The sequence below is a fragment of the Fukomys damarensis genome, unplaced genomic scaffold, assembly GCF_012274545.1.
Source record: "Fukomys damarensis isolate Sample0158 unplaced genomic scaffold, DMR_v1.0_HiC HiC_scaffold_26, whole genome shotgun sequence".
Classification (NCBI taxonomy): Eukaryota; Metazoa; Chordata; class Mammalia; order Rodentia; family Bathyergidae; genus Fukomys; species Fukomys damarensis.
The window spans coordinates 23,247,128-23,265,014 of record NW_022900938.1 but is presented as its reverse complement, the minus strand read 5'-3'; the positions used below and the strand labels follow the sequence as shown (position 1 = coordinate 23,265,014).

The 17,887-nt window shown below is 42.0% G+C and overlaps 1 long non-coding RNA gene across 1 annotated transcript in view; it reads right to left on the bottom strand.

The window, feature by feature from the left end:
* The window catches only part of LOC104850153, a 105,339-nt gene that overhangs the window by 68,900 nt on the left and 18,552 nt on the right, over nt 1–17,887 (bottom strand). The window contains exon 2 of the long non-coding RNA XR_776899.2: nt 11,917–12,116. This is a non-coding gene — a long non-coding RNA (uncharacterized LOC104850153). The remainder of the gene's footprint in view (nt 1–11,916; nt 12,117–17,887) is intronic.

Sequence of the window (17,887 nt, the reverse complement as noted above, 5' to 3'; positions counted from 1 at the left end):
TGTAACTGTATTGCCCCTAAAATGTACCAATAAACTCAATTAAAGCTGAAAAAAAAAAGAAAAAACTTATCTCCTTCAGAAAAGTTATAAGTTATTCAATATGGCAGGAGGGTTTGGCTTAAAACAAAACGAAAGAGGTTAACTGGGTTAAACCTATCTCTCTGCTCATGCCTCTCTGTTAGTTTTATGTCCTTCAAACAATATCCTGAATCTGGGTGGTCCTTCCTAAACTCTTGAACTTCCATCCCAGGTCTTTGGCACTTCTGAACCTTGACCTCAGCCACTTTCTCAGAACATGCTTCCCACATGACCAGCCCTGAGAGAGGAGACTTCGAACCCAGGCAGCTCACCTGATGCTTGCTTTGTCTCTGTCTGCATTTACTCACCAACTTTCCATTTCCCCAAACTCCACCAAGCCAAAGACTTAATTTATCTAAACCAAGGGCTGAGCTTCTACCAGATGGAAATGCCAGAAACTTCCTCCCTTCACATGCTGCTGGGGCACCATGATGGCTGAAGAACTCCCTTCAGTCTTGAGGGAACCATCTGTGGGGAAGCAACCATCAAGTCCTATACTGCTTATTATGTTTTTCAAATTGTTGATTGTGACAAAGCAAGTTTTGTGAACAGGAAACAGCCACTTCCCTTCTCCTTTAAAGGACCAAAATAATGTGATCTTAGATAAGAAGCCCTAAATAATTACATAAACAATTACTCAGCCTTTGCCATTTTTTTTTTTAATCCTGTAATGGTACTTGTGTTGTAACATCAGCACTACTATTTCCCTTCAGTTTTCAGAGTAAATAAAAAGTAGGAAGGAAACACAAATATTTTTAAATATACATTTATATCAAATATATTAAAATAGTTTAAAAACTTGGTTTTTTGTTACTGATTCATGAGTGGATTCTAATTTGCTAACCATGCATGACCACACAACTGTTTGCAAATTTCTCCCCACAGGCAATTCTCCTTTTATAAAACATCCCTGGGGATATAAGTTTCCCAGCTAGATGATGTCCTTAGATTAAAACTGTGCTTTCAGATGTAAACTAATATTTAATTTTGAGTATTTAAACTAACTTATCCCAGCTATCGACAAGACTGGACTTTCCAACATCCTGCCAGTTTTACTAGGATAAAATTGGTCACAATGCTCCATAACTGTTAAGCTAACTTATCCTATGCAGCTTCTCTGTGGGAAGTTAGGAATAAAAACATGCCCCTTCAATGTGGGTAATAAATATCTGCCATGTTAATAGTGCTAGATTTAGATATCTAGTGTTTCAAAATGGTCTGGAGGAAAAAGGAAGGAGTCCTTTTACTGTGGAGAATAAGACTCATTAACATGTGAAAATAATTTACTGGATTTAAACTGACTCAAACAGTTAATTTAATATTTAGCATTATTATTATATACATTTGTAATTTTTTATACTACCGCAATACATGCACGCTTATAATTTGAATTTTGAATTTTTTTTTGCTGTTTTTTTGAGACAGTCTTACTACGTAATCTAGGCTGGCCTTAAATTCACTATATAGTCCAGGCTGCCCTTGAACTCATGCCAATCCTCTTGCCTCAGCCTCCCAAGTGCTAGGATTACAGGCATGCATCACCATACCTGGCAATAATTTGAATATTATAATGCTACATAATATGTTATGCATTGTAAAGTTTATGTTACAAAAATCATCAAGGTGGAAGCTTGATTTGATGCTGTTAAACCACTGTATAATTGTACTTCTTTTTTAATTAGGTCTATTTGCTTACTGGTAATAATTTGATAGCACAAATACCATCTCTATGCTTCAGTAGGACACTTTTGTCATTCATTTATCACTCATTCAATCTACTTAACATCTGGTGAGCACCTACAAAGGGCTGAGCAACTCTATAAGGCATAAGGAATTCAAGATGAGTAGGACTTCATCTCTGAGAGAAAAAAATAAACTAATGGAAAGGAATATTTGATGTACTGTGACCTAAGTGCGATAGAGTACAGAAGAGGAACAAGGGAGGCTGAGGTGTGGGTGCAGAGCTGGTCTAGCAGGTCTTCTACAATGCAAGACTGACTTATGAAAGTTGAGAAGGTGTCGTGAAGGGAGTCTGGTGTAAATGGAGAATCAGAAGGCTTGGGTATAGCTCATTGTCTAGCTATTTACAGTAGACCCTCCAGTTACGAACCTGGCCTGACATAATGAACAATGGGGATTATGACCGGAGTTTTAGTTTTAACTTACAAACCCAAAGGCTGGCCCCTTGGGCTTCCCAGATGGTCTCAGATACAGACTGAATCCTTAAAGTGTTCTGGAAGGAACATTACAACATCCTTTCCTATGTGGGGTTAACTGAGAAGGCCTGGACCAATGTCTCTCTGAGGACCCTGGGAACCTGTATATAGGAGAGAGACTTTGAAGGCTGTGTAGAGAAGCCCGAGTCTTCAATTGACCAACTTGAGTTACAACCAGCCTTCAAGAATAAATTGAGTTCATAAGTCAAGGGGCCACTGTACTGGATTTATAGCCTGGACAATTCACTTCAACTCCCAAAGTTTTCTCATTTTAAAATAGAAGTAATAATAGGTATTCAACCATCTTATAGAATGAGCTAGAACATATGACACCTCTTTTCAAAAAGATTATGGGCATTGTGTCCCATTCCAAGCATTGTGGCCACTTCAGGACTCCATAATAGAAGAGAATGATAAAGAACTGGGAGAGGACCCAGATGGGATGGCTGTGATGGTAAGCAAAGAATACAATGGAACACCAGAAACACCAGGTGAACAAATACAGGAAAGGCTCCAGGTGTTTCCCATCCTTACCAAGAACCAAACAAGAAGGAATGATTTAAATCCCAGCACAGGAAGTCAGGTTAGGAAAAAAGATGATTTTCTTTTTTGCTAAAGTGTTAAGACACTGAAATGGCCAGTAAAGGAGGTTTTGGGTTCTCCTCCTCTGGGAGTCTTTAAAAATAGGGAGGATATCATATGATGGATCTCCGTTCAGTGAAGCATGTATAAAACACAGTCAAGAAGCACATACAGTTGGGTGTTATGGTACAGCCTGTAACCTCAGCACTCAAGGAGGCTGAAGCAGGATTGAGGATTGAGAGTTTGAGCTCAGTCTTGGCAATTCAGCAACTTAGTAAGACCCTGTTTTAAAATTTTAAAAAGGACTGGGGATTAGCTCAGTGCAAAGGCCCCAAGTTCAATCCCCAGTAACGCCAAAAAAATAAAAAACCAAAACGAAACCAAACCAAAATAAACAAAAAACACAGTTGATGCTTGGTATAACTTTAAACTATGTCTTTAGGGGAGAATTAGAGTCTTGAGAATCACTTCAGAGCCCAGCTTACCCTTCTGAATCCATTGTATGTATGGTCTTTTCTAAAGACCTCCATTATTCTTTATTCTTTTAACGTCAGAGGTTTTATGGCATATCTGTGTAACCTGAGAATCGCAAAAGTCATTTGCTTTTGATCCACCCAACCGTACAACCACTTTTTCTTAACTTGGACCAATCCCCATACATCATCCCAGCTTCCTGTAGAGTGCTATGTAGGCCTAGAGGACCCCGGACTAACCCAGACCTATACATTACAGTCTTTACCTCACTGGGTGTGGCTCAGGGGTTTGTGGTACGTGGCTGTCTGGAAACCTGGAACATTGGGACCTAAAGAAAGCACTTAATTTGGTGGTTTTTCCAGACTATAAAGTGAGTAAAGTGAACCAGACTTTGCAAAGTGGCCAGGTACAGACCTTGTCCAGAAAGAAGACAAGGAATGGTCTGTACAAGCAGCCTAACCTAGTGGAGTTGTTCTGGAAAATTCTTGAACAGACACCATGATTACGCCTGGTTTCCAGTCCCCCAAAGAGATGAGAGCCTGCAAAGGAGCAGAGTCCTAGAGTGGGCTTGCCAATCTGCCTATGAGTTAGTTCTGCCTTTACTGCTGCCTCTGCCTTTCTTTGGCTGTGAGAAGAAGAATTCAGGCCCAGAGGATACAATGACAGGGCTGCTACTTTCCAGCTGTGATATTTGGGTCAAACCCATTCCTGAAGTGCCACTGATCTTTCTTATCCTTATTTCCTGTCTGATTACACAACAGCTTGGGGTCTGTGATGCCTTTTTCCATGCTTCATCACTGGGGAGTCTGAATCTGTATAGTCAGCAAAGAAAATGGCAGCAGTCGGAGGGAGTTTCTGTTGTAACTGTCTATTTTTAGTGGCTCATAAACTCAATATTCCTTGGCCTGAAGCTGCACATGCTTGGTCTCAGCCCAAGGGGAAGTTACTTTGGAAATTCTGAGCAAAATCCTCTCCATGGCTGCTTGGGCTGGGGAAAGGAGACAAATAAATGGATGTTTGGAAAAACAGGTCTGTAACTTGGGCTGGTGTTGAGCTAACTGGCTGCTGGAATCCTACCTGGGGCATTCTAGTTCAGAATACCATTAAGAGGGGCCACAGGACTGAACATATAGGATGCCTGCCCTTTAATAGGTTACCTTCTGGTTCCAGAAATGTGGCAGTGTCATATCCTCTGAGGTGGGGAATACTAGGGGAGCAGTCAACAGGCTGCTGGGGTGAGAAAGGAGAAGCTCACGGTCTATCAAACCACTGCCTTATTACTAATGGTGTGGCCGTAGCACAGCTATTCCTTTCCCTGGGGTCTGTTGCCTTTTGCATCAAATGAAGCAGTTAGGCAAGATCTCCAGTGATGCCTTATTAAGTTCTAATTCTGATCCAGCATAAGGGGATAGAATAAGAGAACGTGTTCCAAAGGTGCTCAGTAATTATATTTTGTAGACATTGCTGATAAAAAGTCATTGAGATCAAAAGGCAGGCTTTGCCCGAGGCCCATATGAAGAAGAATTAAAAAGTAGGGCTCTAAAGTACAAATACATAAATTCCCTAGAGAGGACTTCTTGTTTGTGGAGGGTGGAGATACAGGAGAAATCTAAACAAAAACGATGACTTTTATACAGAAATTCCACACTGTTACTCAGAAGTGAAGCTATTTATCCACAAAAGCAAAGGAAAATCAATCTCAACTGATTCTTCCAGAATCATTTATTTCTTCAACTAATATTTATCAAGTTCCACAGATTTATACCTTTTCCCCTTGGAATGGGGAAAGAAGTGGAGAGGGAAGGAAGGGATGAGGGAAGAACACTGGCTGATTGTTTTGACATGGAAGGTAGAGCTAGGGACTAGGGGAGCACCATGGACTTGAAATTACAAGGAATTGTAAGGAAGGTCCCCGAACACTACTGAGCAAACAGAGTGACCAGATGCCTCTATTGTATGTTTGGGTTTTCCACAAGCTTCCAGATTTCAGAAGAAAATCCCCCTGCCCAATTGACCAGCGAGAAGCTGAGGCTCCCTACTGAAGCAATCAGCAGGCTGCCATTGTACCTACTCCAACATGCTTGCTTCCTTATGTGTCATCTCTTCCCCTGGGAAGTTCTGAGTTCCCATGCATCCTTAGCCAGGAAGGTCAATGTGGACACGTGTGTGTGTGTGTGTGTGTGTGTGTGTGTGTGGCAGGGCGTGGCTGATAAGCTCCAGCTGCTGGACCAAAGTACCACTTCCTCTTCCATATCAGCTACTACAGCAAGGTTCCAGACCTGTCCCACAAGCCTGATCAGAGCCAGCTTTTGAGAAGGAGGAAGAACAGTGTTGGGAGTTTGACTGGGTTTCTTGCCAACCAGGCTCAGCAGACCTGGTGGCGGGACTGGCTGTCAGAGGCAGTGGAGGGAGAATGGTGATGTCCTTCTGGGGCTTTGGCATGCAACCGAACAAAAAGAACACAGTTACATTTTCAGCAACTGCAAAAGACACTCACTCACAGAGCTATTTAAAACAATATATATGTATAAATATCTTTTTGTTTTGTTTTTTGGTACTGGGGATCGAACTCGGGACCTTGTGCTTTAAAGGCAGGTGGTGGCACCACTGAGCTAAATCCCTGGCCCAAAACAATATATTTTAACTGATACATAAAAATTAAGAATTTCCATTTTTAATAAGCTCCTAATTGATCCCCACGTTGTCGTTCCATAAGCCTCACTTGGAATGACAAAGTTTTTGGTCTCCCCAGATCGCCTCCCCAGGGGTAGAAACACATTCCTGAAGGTAGCTGGGCCAAAGATATCTCAGCATGGCTTAAGGAGTGATCATATGCCCCTGGGGAGGCCAAACAGAGATTGAGCCTTTTTTTTCCCCCATGGGGAAGAACTCTCTAGTTGCTGAAGTGTGAACCAGACCTACTATCAGCAGAGTCCCATTCTGTGAAGGGAGGGGTCTGAGAAGATGGAGCAGATATGAGGGACATGGAGCAGAGAAACAGAAACCATGTTGACTGTGTTCAACATCCTGGTTCCAGCTGACCCCAAGGGCAGCTCCACCTGACCTTCCCGTGCTTTCCCTCAGCAAGTATGCACATTCCTCTTTATTGCTTAGTCCAGTGATTCTCAACCTCATGGCCCTTTAGAATCTAAAGTCTCACCTGAAGACTTTGATTCAATTGATCCAGGATAGACTTAAATGAAGGTTGGGTTTAAAGGTCCCCAGGTGATTCCAGAGTGTTGCCAAGATGGAGACCTGAATTAAATTTGTTCAAGTTGTATGTCCAGCACGAAGGGTCTAAAGTAGGTTCCCAACAACCACTCATCTAGGAGAAAAGATAGACTAAGCTGTAAGGCTGGGGCAGACTTCTAAGAGGACACTCCCACCTAAGGAGGGAGGTGAGGACAATGCTCTTTTACCCACACAGTACTCCATGTTCTAAGAGATCATCTCTGGATTATCTTTGGCTTGGTCTTCTTTTGGTCTTTAATTGTTCCCAGGGGTTAGTTCTTGCTCCATCCCTTAAAGACAGGGATATCTGATGCTTCTTTCATTTCTTCCAAAGCACCAGCCACTAGAAAGGCATTTGCTGGCATTCCCAGGCACAGGTGATTAGTGGGTAGCCAAACACTTGCACAGGTGGTTGGCTTCAGCATTCTCAGTGTCAGCATATGCTTTGGAAGAGAGGAGGGAGAGGACTTATCAAATGTTTGTTTTATAGTTCAGACCCACTTCTTAGTCAAGAGTGGATGGAACGTGCCCAAAGTGGGGTTCAAGGGGTTCGTGAGCTCTCTTGCCACTCGAGGTTTAACAGCTTTTTCTCTTGAAACAGAAATAGCGGCTAATATATATTTTTTTCAAGCTCAGGCCCTTTTCTCAGAAATGCAGTTGCCGATGGAAAAATGACACTCCCTCATCAGACTGTAGCAGCTGTCGGCCCCAGACCAATAGTAATTAGTCCGAAGGCTTTCTTGCTAAATTCCAGTGATACTCCCCCACCCCCACCCCCGAGCCTGGAACGGTTGCACACTGGAGCTGGCAGAGCCTCCTGGAGCTCTCTGGGTGGCTTCCCCGCCCTTCCCTCAGGAGGATGCATCCTGGGTGGCATCCAGGGGACCTTCCTCATTGATGAGTCCTGCTGAGTAGGTGTAGAAGCTCAGGGCAGTTCTCCAAACCTCAAAGAATCTTACACACAACAAGGGGATGATCTGGTGCTCAGACACACAGCTTGCCCAGAAAAAGTGTACCTGAAAGTTCAATTGGAGAGGTAGAAAATCTTTCACAAATGTAAACATCTCTTGTTCTTCCTCACGTAGTTTGCACAGATGAGAGCTATGGCATATATATAACCTGCTTTCTGTCCGAAGCTTGGCTATGGTCATTAAGCCTTTATTCTGCCATTAACTTGCTGTGTGACCTGAGATAATTTGGTGAAATTGTCTGGGCCTTAGATTTCTCATGGCTAGGTTTCTACGGTTCACTCCATACAACTCTGTAAATTATTCATTAACTAAGGTCACTAACTTTCAAATAACATATGTGGAAAACTAATTACAGTGATTGGCAAGAATGGTAGGAAGAGATTTCCAAGGGACTTGAATCTACATGGATGTCAATTCTCTTATTTCATGGGGATCTGGGAGAAATAAAAGGTTAATTAGGAAGAAATGGTTGCTTCCTAGGTGTAGGCTTCATATATTAAATGGATAGCCTTTAGCTTGGTAAGATAAAGAATTCATTTTTCTAGCTCATTTGAGAATTTCTGCTGTGTGTTTGCCTCTCCTTCCTCCCTCAGGCTCAGTGTAACCCAGAGGCGGTTTGTCCCAGCACACCTGGGAAAGGCATGGGGGTAGGGTAGGCCAGCTGCTCACTGCACACACTCAAAGGGCAACTGTCGAACAGTAAGGGATGGCTGTGCAGAGAGCTGCCCTTCCCAGGCCATTCCACAGAGGTGGAATCTGACCAGCTCTTCCCAGCTGGCTCTGAAATCCAATGCCTCAATGACTGATTTTACCATCTGACTCCAAAGGACTCACATTCCAAGGGTAAGAGGGGCAGCTCTCAAGAATGTGACAATCCATGCTTCCTAATAAGTTCGCCAACTTCCCAGTTTCTTCCTCATTTGCTTGCAGATCTTTCTGCTGAGAACCTAAAATACCCTTCAATGTCATAATGAAGTGGATTTCTATTTTTTCATTTCCAGAATGTGAAGGATCCAGAAACCATGGTTTGTATACTCCATACTCGCACAATAATTGTGTATACCTCCATGTTGCCACATATTGTGAATATTTTAATTACAGATGGTCCTTTACCATGATTCGACTTATGATCTTTATGATGGTATAAAAAACATACCCATTCAACCATCCTGTTTTTTACTTCCAGTGCAGCAATCAACAAATTCCATGAAATATTTAATACTTTATTATAACATGTCTTTATGTTAAATGATTTTGTCCAACTGTAGGCTACTGTAAGTGTCCTGAGCTTAAGAAGCTAGGATAAACAAAGCTAAACTTTCCAGTATGTTAAGTGTATTCAGTGCATTTTTTACTTAATGATAATTCAATTTACAATGGGTTTACCAGGACATTACCCGATTATAAATTGAGGAGCATCTGTATTTGGATACTTCTCTTAAGTCAGTAATCATCTGAAGACTAAGAACTGTGCTGTTTTTACTCCGATACACTCAGTGACTAACAGCACAAAGTTCTTAGCACATTGTAGGTGTTAATTAAATGCTATCTGAATGATTGGTTTACATGGATTATATCCCAAACTTTGGGTGATTTTCCAGAAGAGTCAAAACAAATACAACTACATGGTAGTGAGATATCTGTAGGGGGATACAATTGACTCTATGTTCAGAGTCAGACAACGTTTGTTGTCAGTATAATCAAATTAATTGTTAAAGCAGTTCTAAATAAAACTCCAAAGTCTTATAAAATGAAACGACCCTCTATTAAAAAAAGCCTGTATATTCATCATAAATCTATAAGTATTTGATCAATGAATCTTAATAAGTATATACATAAATTCCCTTTCATTTTCTTTGAACTCGGTTCCTGTAAACAAAACTGTGCCTTTGAATGAGAGGACACATATACCAGGTGTGGTTTGTAGCACAGGAATTTTAGTTATTTTTTTAAATTTTCATGTAGATAAGGAAGTGGCATTCAATACGAATCATAGTCAATGCCAAGATCTTCCTCATCCTCTTGTTAAATCAAAAGCAAGTTAAAAGATAACTTGTGAAAAAAAAATCTCTAGCTAAATACACAGAATAGTTTCTTTTATCTGAAGCACATTTTGTTTTGTGATCCTTATTCTTCAGCAGTTGCTTGATACAGCAGGGCAAGAAATAGTGCTTCAAAATATACATGAAAAGAATGGCTGGCTGAGGAGTGGAATGAGGCCTGACCCCAGGTCTTTTTGCCCGGTCTCTCTTCAGGACCTGAGTGTGGTGGCCCATGGTGCCTCCTTTTGTTCTGCCTCATTTTCTCTGCTTTGTACAAAGCTTGACCGTAGGATGACTGTTGCTGAGTCCCAAAAGTCCTCTAAAATGGGGTTCAGTAAAAGGGCTGAAAAGAGGATGTCTCCACTGTTGGTGCTGCTGTTCCAGAAGACCATAGATTGGGCGACTGCTGATGAACAGAAGTGTACTGGCTCACAGTGCTGAAAGCAGGGAGGTCCAAGGCTGAGGGGCTTCCCGACATGCTTAAGTGCATGGTAGAAGGGCAACAGGAGGATGAGAGCGTGACAGAACAGAAAACCCACTCCCACAATAACAGCATGTAATAAAGAACCCACTCCCACAGTGACATCATTAATCCACTCGCTAGGCAGAGCCCTCATGGTCTAATCATCTCTCATAGGCCCAGTCTCAGTACAGTTCAACATTAAATGTCACCATGCATTTGAAGCAGGGGCAAACCTTCAAAGCACAGTGAAAGGTGAAGCAGACGGGATAAGCTGCCTTTCATTACGGAGGTCTTGAAAGGTCCTGAGAGGATTTAGCTAATTCCCTCAGGGATCCGGAGGGTCTGGTGGTGTCCCTAATTACCTGGGTGATGGCAGTCTCCTTGCAGGGCAGTCACTGCACTCGCTGCCACCTCTTCTCCCACCTCCACGGCAAGGATGGGGTCCTGCCACCCACACTGCCTTCGGTCTCCCCGCAAGGCTCGGTTGGGTGGGCGTGGGAGGGTCTCTGTGGTCTCCCTTGCTCCTCCTATAGATATTAGGCTGTATTTTCTGGCCTCATATTACCCTGATGTTGTCAAATAATGGGCATGAGAGTCACACCCATTTTAGGGTTGTTTATGGACAGGAAGACAGACGGGAGATGACAGCTCTTACAGAGTGTAGAGAGCTACTTTATGTGGCACAGAGCAAGACAGAAATGAGGAGGCATCAAGTGAGGAGGAGTCACGTAAGGGCAGGATCAGATCCAGTCCTGTCTTCATTAAAATTTTAATGTTGTTTATTCTGTTTTGGGTTTTTTTTTTGCATTGAAATATGAATTAGTTTCTGATATCTTTGTTGTTCCCCTTACAATTTGACTGAGCTGACAGTATTTGAATCACTGCCCAACTGTCGTCTAGATGGTCTCAGAGCAGAAGGAGGCCCTGTGTCTGCCTAGTATGACAGGCATCCGTGTCCCTTCTGAATCAGCACAGGTTAAGTGTTGGTGCCTGCATAAGTCAGCTCTCAACAGAACAGAATGCCCTTCTTCCACTTTTTTATTTTCCATTCAGCACTGGGGATTGAACTCATGGCCTCCACATGCCAGGAAAGTACTCTAGCATTGACCTACATCCCCTGCCCTTTTCATTTTTAATTTTGAGACAAGATTCTCACCAGGCTGTCTGGGCTGACAGTGAACTTGTGATCATTCTGCCTCAGCCTCCTGAGTAGTTGGGGTTTCAGATGTATACCATTGTGCCTGGCCTTTATTTCACCAGTAAGGGTAGAAACATCCTGAAGCTTAGAGAAATCGTCTCTACCATAACAAGTATACTTAAACAGAATGTGGAAGGTGAGTGTGCTTTTGAATCGATTCTCCCCCCATATGGAGGGTTGTTTTCTCTCTCAGTTGTTTGCCTCTCTGTGAGCTCCTTTGGAGCTTTGCTCCTGTGCTTTGCAATGTCCTCTCTTACAGGCTCTGCAGCCTTCTGTCTCCCCCAATACCACAAAGTTCTCTGGGACATTTTATTATAGTGCTTTTTGTTGGCATGAACTTTTTATACCACGCATTTTTTAAAAAAACCAAAACCAAGTGCTTTCTATGAATGCTGGCTAGCTATGCCTTCCAATATTTCTGCTTGTGAGAGTTTAGCCTACAGAGTTTACCCGTTTAGGGAACTCCTTAGTACCCGGGTACAACCTGTTACTTGAAACCATTGTTTTAGTGACTGAAAGTTTTATCGAATTAAAACCTTTTGGGGTGTCATGACAAAATCCAATTCAAATTAGCTAAGGGAAACATAAGAATTATCTCAAATGACAGGGATGAAAAACAGCTTCAGGTTCTGAAATAACACAAGAAAACATAATAGCTCACCCTAGAGAGGAAGGTTTCCAGCATCTGGGACTCACATGCACCTGCGCAGCAACTCTGAGGAAGGAAGAGAGTCTTCATCCTAACTCTGCTGGGAAAGTTCTGGAACACTCGTGGAGTCCATACCTTGTTCTCAGCTGTGGACATACCCCTGGGCTGGAAGGAGTGGTAGGATGGGTCAGGCCTGGGTCATCTTCCCACACCTGGGCAGAGGGATGAAGAAGGGTCAGATCCCTGACTGTATGGCCTGGGCCCTCACAGAAAAAGGAGGCTCCTCATGAAGGAATGGGGGAGCTCGAAGCAAGCAGACCCGTCAGGTGCCCACCACCCCATTATACTGCACTGCTTACTTTTGCTTATCTTTTTGTTTACGCATTCAGTCTTTCTTCACTTAAATCTCTCGTTAGACCCTCATCAGCACCCCCCCCACGTCTTTGAGGATTCTTTTCAGGCCTTTGTTGAGACAGTCTATTTTTTTATTTCCTATCTTCTGTTGTTGGCCTGCTTTTATTTACCACTCACTCTCTTTTCATCCTTAGGTCCACGATTGATCTTCATGCAGGAGGTATGTTCTCTTCTGGTCATGAACAACAGTATATATAATGTATGCACAATGCTGTATTATATATATACAGGCAAGGGGAAGGGGACAGAGTGTGTGTTTCGTTTTGAGTCTTGACTATCTTCACATGTCACCCCTGCTGGCCTCTAGCTGGTTTCAACAGGCAGTTGTCTCATTCCACACAGCCCGCTTCTAATACCCCACCCCCGTGAGCCTGGGGTTCACCGGGGTTATTTGGTGATGGAATGCCAAGTCGCTGGGGCATGCTCTGGGCTCTCACAACCACAAAGCATCTGCCTGTGCAGTTATCTCTGTCTGAAATTCCTCTGCCTGGTCAGTTTCCACTTGTCCTCCACGTGTCTAAACAGGCCTCACTTCCTCCAAGAAGCTCCCGAGTCATCTAGACCAGGCTAGGGAAAGGGTCCTTTCGCAATCAGCCAGTACAGCCATTTATGCAGCCATGCATCCGGCAGGAGTCGGGCCCGACTAGGCAGTTTGTTATCACTTGGGCTGAAGCTCTTCTCTGAGTCCACCATACCCACGGTGCCCCTTTTCACCCACATACATCGTTTGGTTTGCATTTGATTGCTCATCTGGCTTCCCTAGTAACTTAGGCGCTCCCTGAACACAGGAACTACTGCTAATCCAGTGTCTGGGACAGAGGATCTCTGATACATGTTTGGGGAATGACCCACCCCTCCACTCAGCACCTCTTCTGGTCTGCTGCAGGTCCCTGCTGTTCCCAGCACACGCATCAATTAGCGCACCACTTTCATTTGTATGTGTGTCTCATTTCCTGTATTTCATTGTAAAGTTCCTTGTGGTAACCAACTGAGTTGTCATTTCCATTATCTGGCACACTGTCCAGTCCCTGGCATGTACAGGCGAGGCTAAGAAATGTGGAAAATATTTGCAAACTGACATCTCTTTAACTATTTTAAGATGACAAATTATCACACACCCCTCTATATCTTCTGAAGTGCTCGGCTAGTTTACTATGAATTAAAGCCGTATGACTTTGGTTAACTTTTGGTTTAGATGTTCCTGAAATGTCCTTGCGTACAAGGTAATTAAGTATTACAACTGGCCTTCACTTACTCTTGATATTACAAGGAGAATAAACTCAAAGACCATGAGCACACTCTGGAAATCCTGGGCATCCCACAATCCTGTTGTGTCCTGGTCTGTGTTGTTAGGAGGCACCTGTGTGGGTGTCCCAAGACTGACTGTGCTGGGATTCCTGGGATGACCTGAGATGGGTGAAGCAAGAAGGAGGCTAGAGTTTGAGTCTAAAAATGAAGAAAGAGCTGCACTGAATCCATATTGGTAGGTGGAAAGCCAGAACTGGATTCCAAGAAGAGAATCTAGAAGGAAGAAAAAACTGAAGAGAGCCTAAAAGGGGGTAGTAGAAAGATCTCCAGAAGCACTGGATGCAGAAAGATCCCTGTCACTGCAAACCTGCAGTTGAGTCTATGGACAGAGAGGGGCGGTTTGGGTGGAAAATAGGTCCAGCGACAATGAGGGCCACTACAAACACACCACAGGGGCCGGGGATTTAGTTCAGTGGTGCTGCAGCCTGCCTCACAAGTGCAAGGTCCCGAGTTCGATCCCCAGTACCAAAAAAACAAAAACAAAAAACAAAAACTCCACATATGTCAGGCCACATATGACGTGGACTGACTGCTCTAGCCTGGTCTCAGCTCAGCTGCCTTGGTTGCCCAAAGGTGGAGGCCATGTACACAAAGATGGGCTGCAAGGTGGGGGTAAGGTGTGTCTGAACAGCACCGGTTCTGGGAGCAGGGCTCCTCCTCATCCTAAAATGGGGCAGAGTCAGTTTTAATGACTGGTTGCTCTTGTGTCAGATGCAGTGCAGATAAAGGGCGAGGAACAAGCCTGGTCGCCTGGCATGGAATTCGATTCACACTTGCTGAATGATGGTACCCACAAAATCCACTCTGGATATACCAGGGAACACTGGGACGAGCTCCAGGGAGGAGAAAATGAGAACACGACCCGTTACTTTCGTACAGTTCCAACCAATCTTAGCAGGATTTTAAGTATAGAGAAAACAGATTCAAGCGCTACTTTCCTCTAGGAAGGAGACACTTTCATTCCCAGCCAGCTAACGTCAGAGTAGAAGATGAGGCTTCGATAAAACAATGTCTTTATTTCCTGTGTATATTTCTTTGTTCCAAAAAGAGTACTAATGTGTTTTCATGTTGGGTATAAAGAAGAAACTGTCCTGGGAAACCCACAGCTCCTTTGGAAGGGCTAGCAGGATGTAAAATCCTTTAGACTGAATCTTTACCCAGCTAAACTAAGAAGCAAATTTCCTGAGCCCAGGAGAGAGCTATGGCTCAGGTGGTTTTTAATTAAAGCAATTTATATTCAAAGAATGTGCAAGCTCACACAAAATCAATGAAGTCAAGAGAGGAAACAGAAAAAAAAAAAAAAACAAATACAACCAAGAAGCACTTATGTGAAAGGGCAATATAATTTTTTAAATTTAATGTTAGTTTAGAATGTTTGTGTCCACAGCCCAATTTCAGTCAAAATTTGAAATGTGTGCACATTATTTACTGTTGTCTCCCTCCTCCCTGTTCTACCCCTCCAAAGAAAGGCTGAGTTTCATCCTAGAGAGGCGTTGCTCCTTATTTTTAAACAGGAATGCAGTTTGAGTGCCTGGTGGAACACACAGAATAATCTGCTGCCATTTTCCTTCAAGCAACTCAGCAGGAATGAAGTATTCATAAGAGTGTCCCCTTGAACAAGTTTTGCCATTTTGTCATTTCTATGAAGCTTGCTGGCATATAAATATAACCTCGCGTTCTTTTATAAAATACATAAGTGCAATAAAATAGTGGCTTTGGTTCTTTTCTGAAGGCAGAAGGAGAAGAATGTCAAACTCTCATTGTTCAGTGTTCCTAACAGACCCCTTTTGTACAACTGGTATGACTTTCCAGCACAAAGTTCTGAACTGCAGATAATAGCTTAAAAGGCTATCTGAACTCATTCTGTTATGTAGATGAAAGGGAGTCTTTAAAATTAATCTATGGCATCTCTGAAGAAAAAAAAAGAGGGGCACTTATCCAACTCATTTCCTTGGGCCAAGGCAATGAATAAGCAGAACAAAAATGCCAAAATTCTGCTACTGAAAAACCAGAGTTTGACATAGCGTAAGCACAGCAAATTAGCAACTGGATTTTTGCTTCTGATCTGTCACTGTTTGGAAATATGGATCAGCGTGCTATTATCCAATGTTATCACTAAATTAAGAGTGAATGGAAGGCATACAATTAAATAAAGCATAGTGTAAAGATTAAGAATCTGTCTCATTGCTGTTGTGCAACAAAATGTTATTTTATGAGATGCAAATATTTAAAAGAGATAAAACAATTTTTATTGATCAATCAGAAGACAATTAGAAGCCAGTCTAGGGGTAGGGATTTAGCTCAGTGGTGGAGCACTTGCCTAGCATGGGTGTGGCCCTGGGTTTGATGCCAGAACATAAAAAACAAACAAAACCAAACAAAACAAAAGAAACCAATTTGTCCAAACCAAAGGGAGCAACAGAAAAGTTATATTCTTCAAATTAGGGTGAACACACTGGGAAATATGTATGCCATATCAACCTAGAGTATCAGTTTTCTAAAAAAAATTACATCTCGCCGGGGATTTAGCTCAATGGTTCAGCCACCTGCCTTGCAAGCACAAGGTCCAGAGTTCGATCCCCGGTACCAAAAAAAAACAAAAAAAAAAAACATTACATCTCCAACTGTATGTCATAATAAATGGTACATTAAGGAATTAAATGTAGATATCACTAAAATAAGAGAATTAAAAATTTTTTCAAGTTAACAACATCATTTAAAATGACATCTGCCATATGTTACTTTTTAAAACATAATCAGTTGGAATTTCTAATAGGGCAAATATTAATTATTAAAATTTACATAAATAAAACTTCCCTGGAGTCTTTGATAACTGTTAAGAATATAAAGGAACTCTAACTTCTAAAAGTTGAGAATGGTATACAGATCTAGATACTGACTGCTTAAAGACATTTTCATGATATAAGGGATAGCAGTTTATAGGATGGAATAAAAACATTTTTGTAACTATCTTTTGCAACAGCAATAATTTATCACATGCCATCCCATTATTTTTTTGTATACAATACATAAAACCAATGGTTTAGTTTCTCATTCAAGTATCGTTTCCAGAATTATATCAATAATAAATTGAAATTCATGAAAAACCAAGGATATAATGATTCAAGAAAGGTTGTCTAATTTGGTTTGACTGTCAAAGGAACACAAATTATATAAAAATCTTGATTATAATCATATGATTGGTGACTTTGTTATGACAAAGGCAGGATAAATAAATTTTACTGAATAAGCAAACATAATAGTTTCCAAAATAAAAGACACTGTCTCAAAAAAATAAATAAAATGACATCTGCCATTAGTGGTATTCAGGTGAAAAGAACTGACAGTACCATATTATCAGAACTAATAAGCATTCAGAGTCACAAAATAATTATGCAAATCAATACTGCTCCCATATGCAATATACAAAATACAATAAAAATACGGAGTCCATTCATAGTAACACAAACACACACACACACACACACACACCCCATAAAACACACAGTGCTGTGATTTGAATGGGTCCCCTCAAAATTCATAGGTTGAAAGATAGCCCTCAATTTGACAGCGCTGGAAGGGGAGAGGTCTGGGTCACCAGGGTTCCGGCTTCATGAACGGGATTAGTGCCCTCACAAAAGAGACCCCAGTGAGTTGGCCCGACCTTTCACTGAGGACACAGCAAGGGGGTAGTTGGTGAGGAACAGCTCCTCACCAAGACACTGAGACTGCTAATGCTCTGAGCTTGGGTTTCCTGGCTACTACAACTGTGAGAAAGAAAAAAATTTGGCTTGTATAACTGTAGGAAATAAGTGTCTGTTGTTTATAAGCCACATGATATATCATATTTTTGTTATAGTGGTCCAAACAGACTAAGACACATTGGATTATAAATACGTTGACCTACATATATAGGGTAAAGCCCAGTATTTTGTTCATCTAGTTTATTATCTAGTTTGTTTTACTTTTGAGAAATGTAAGAGGATTTGAGCTCAGCACAGTGACACATGCCTGTAATTCCAGCTACTATGTAGGCCAGGGCAGGAGGATCACAAATGCAAGGCTGACTTAGGCAACTTAGTGAGACCCTGTCTCAAAATTTAAGATAAAATAAAAAGGGCCGAGAATGTAGCTCAGTGGTGGGGCACCTGCTTGCATGCATGAGATTCTGGTTTGACCTCCAGTACAGTACCACACAAAAAAAGTTTGAGTAAAAGGTAAAACATAATGCCATATAAAACATATGCCACATTATATATAT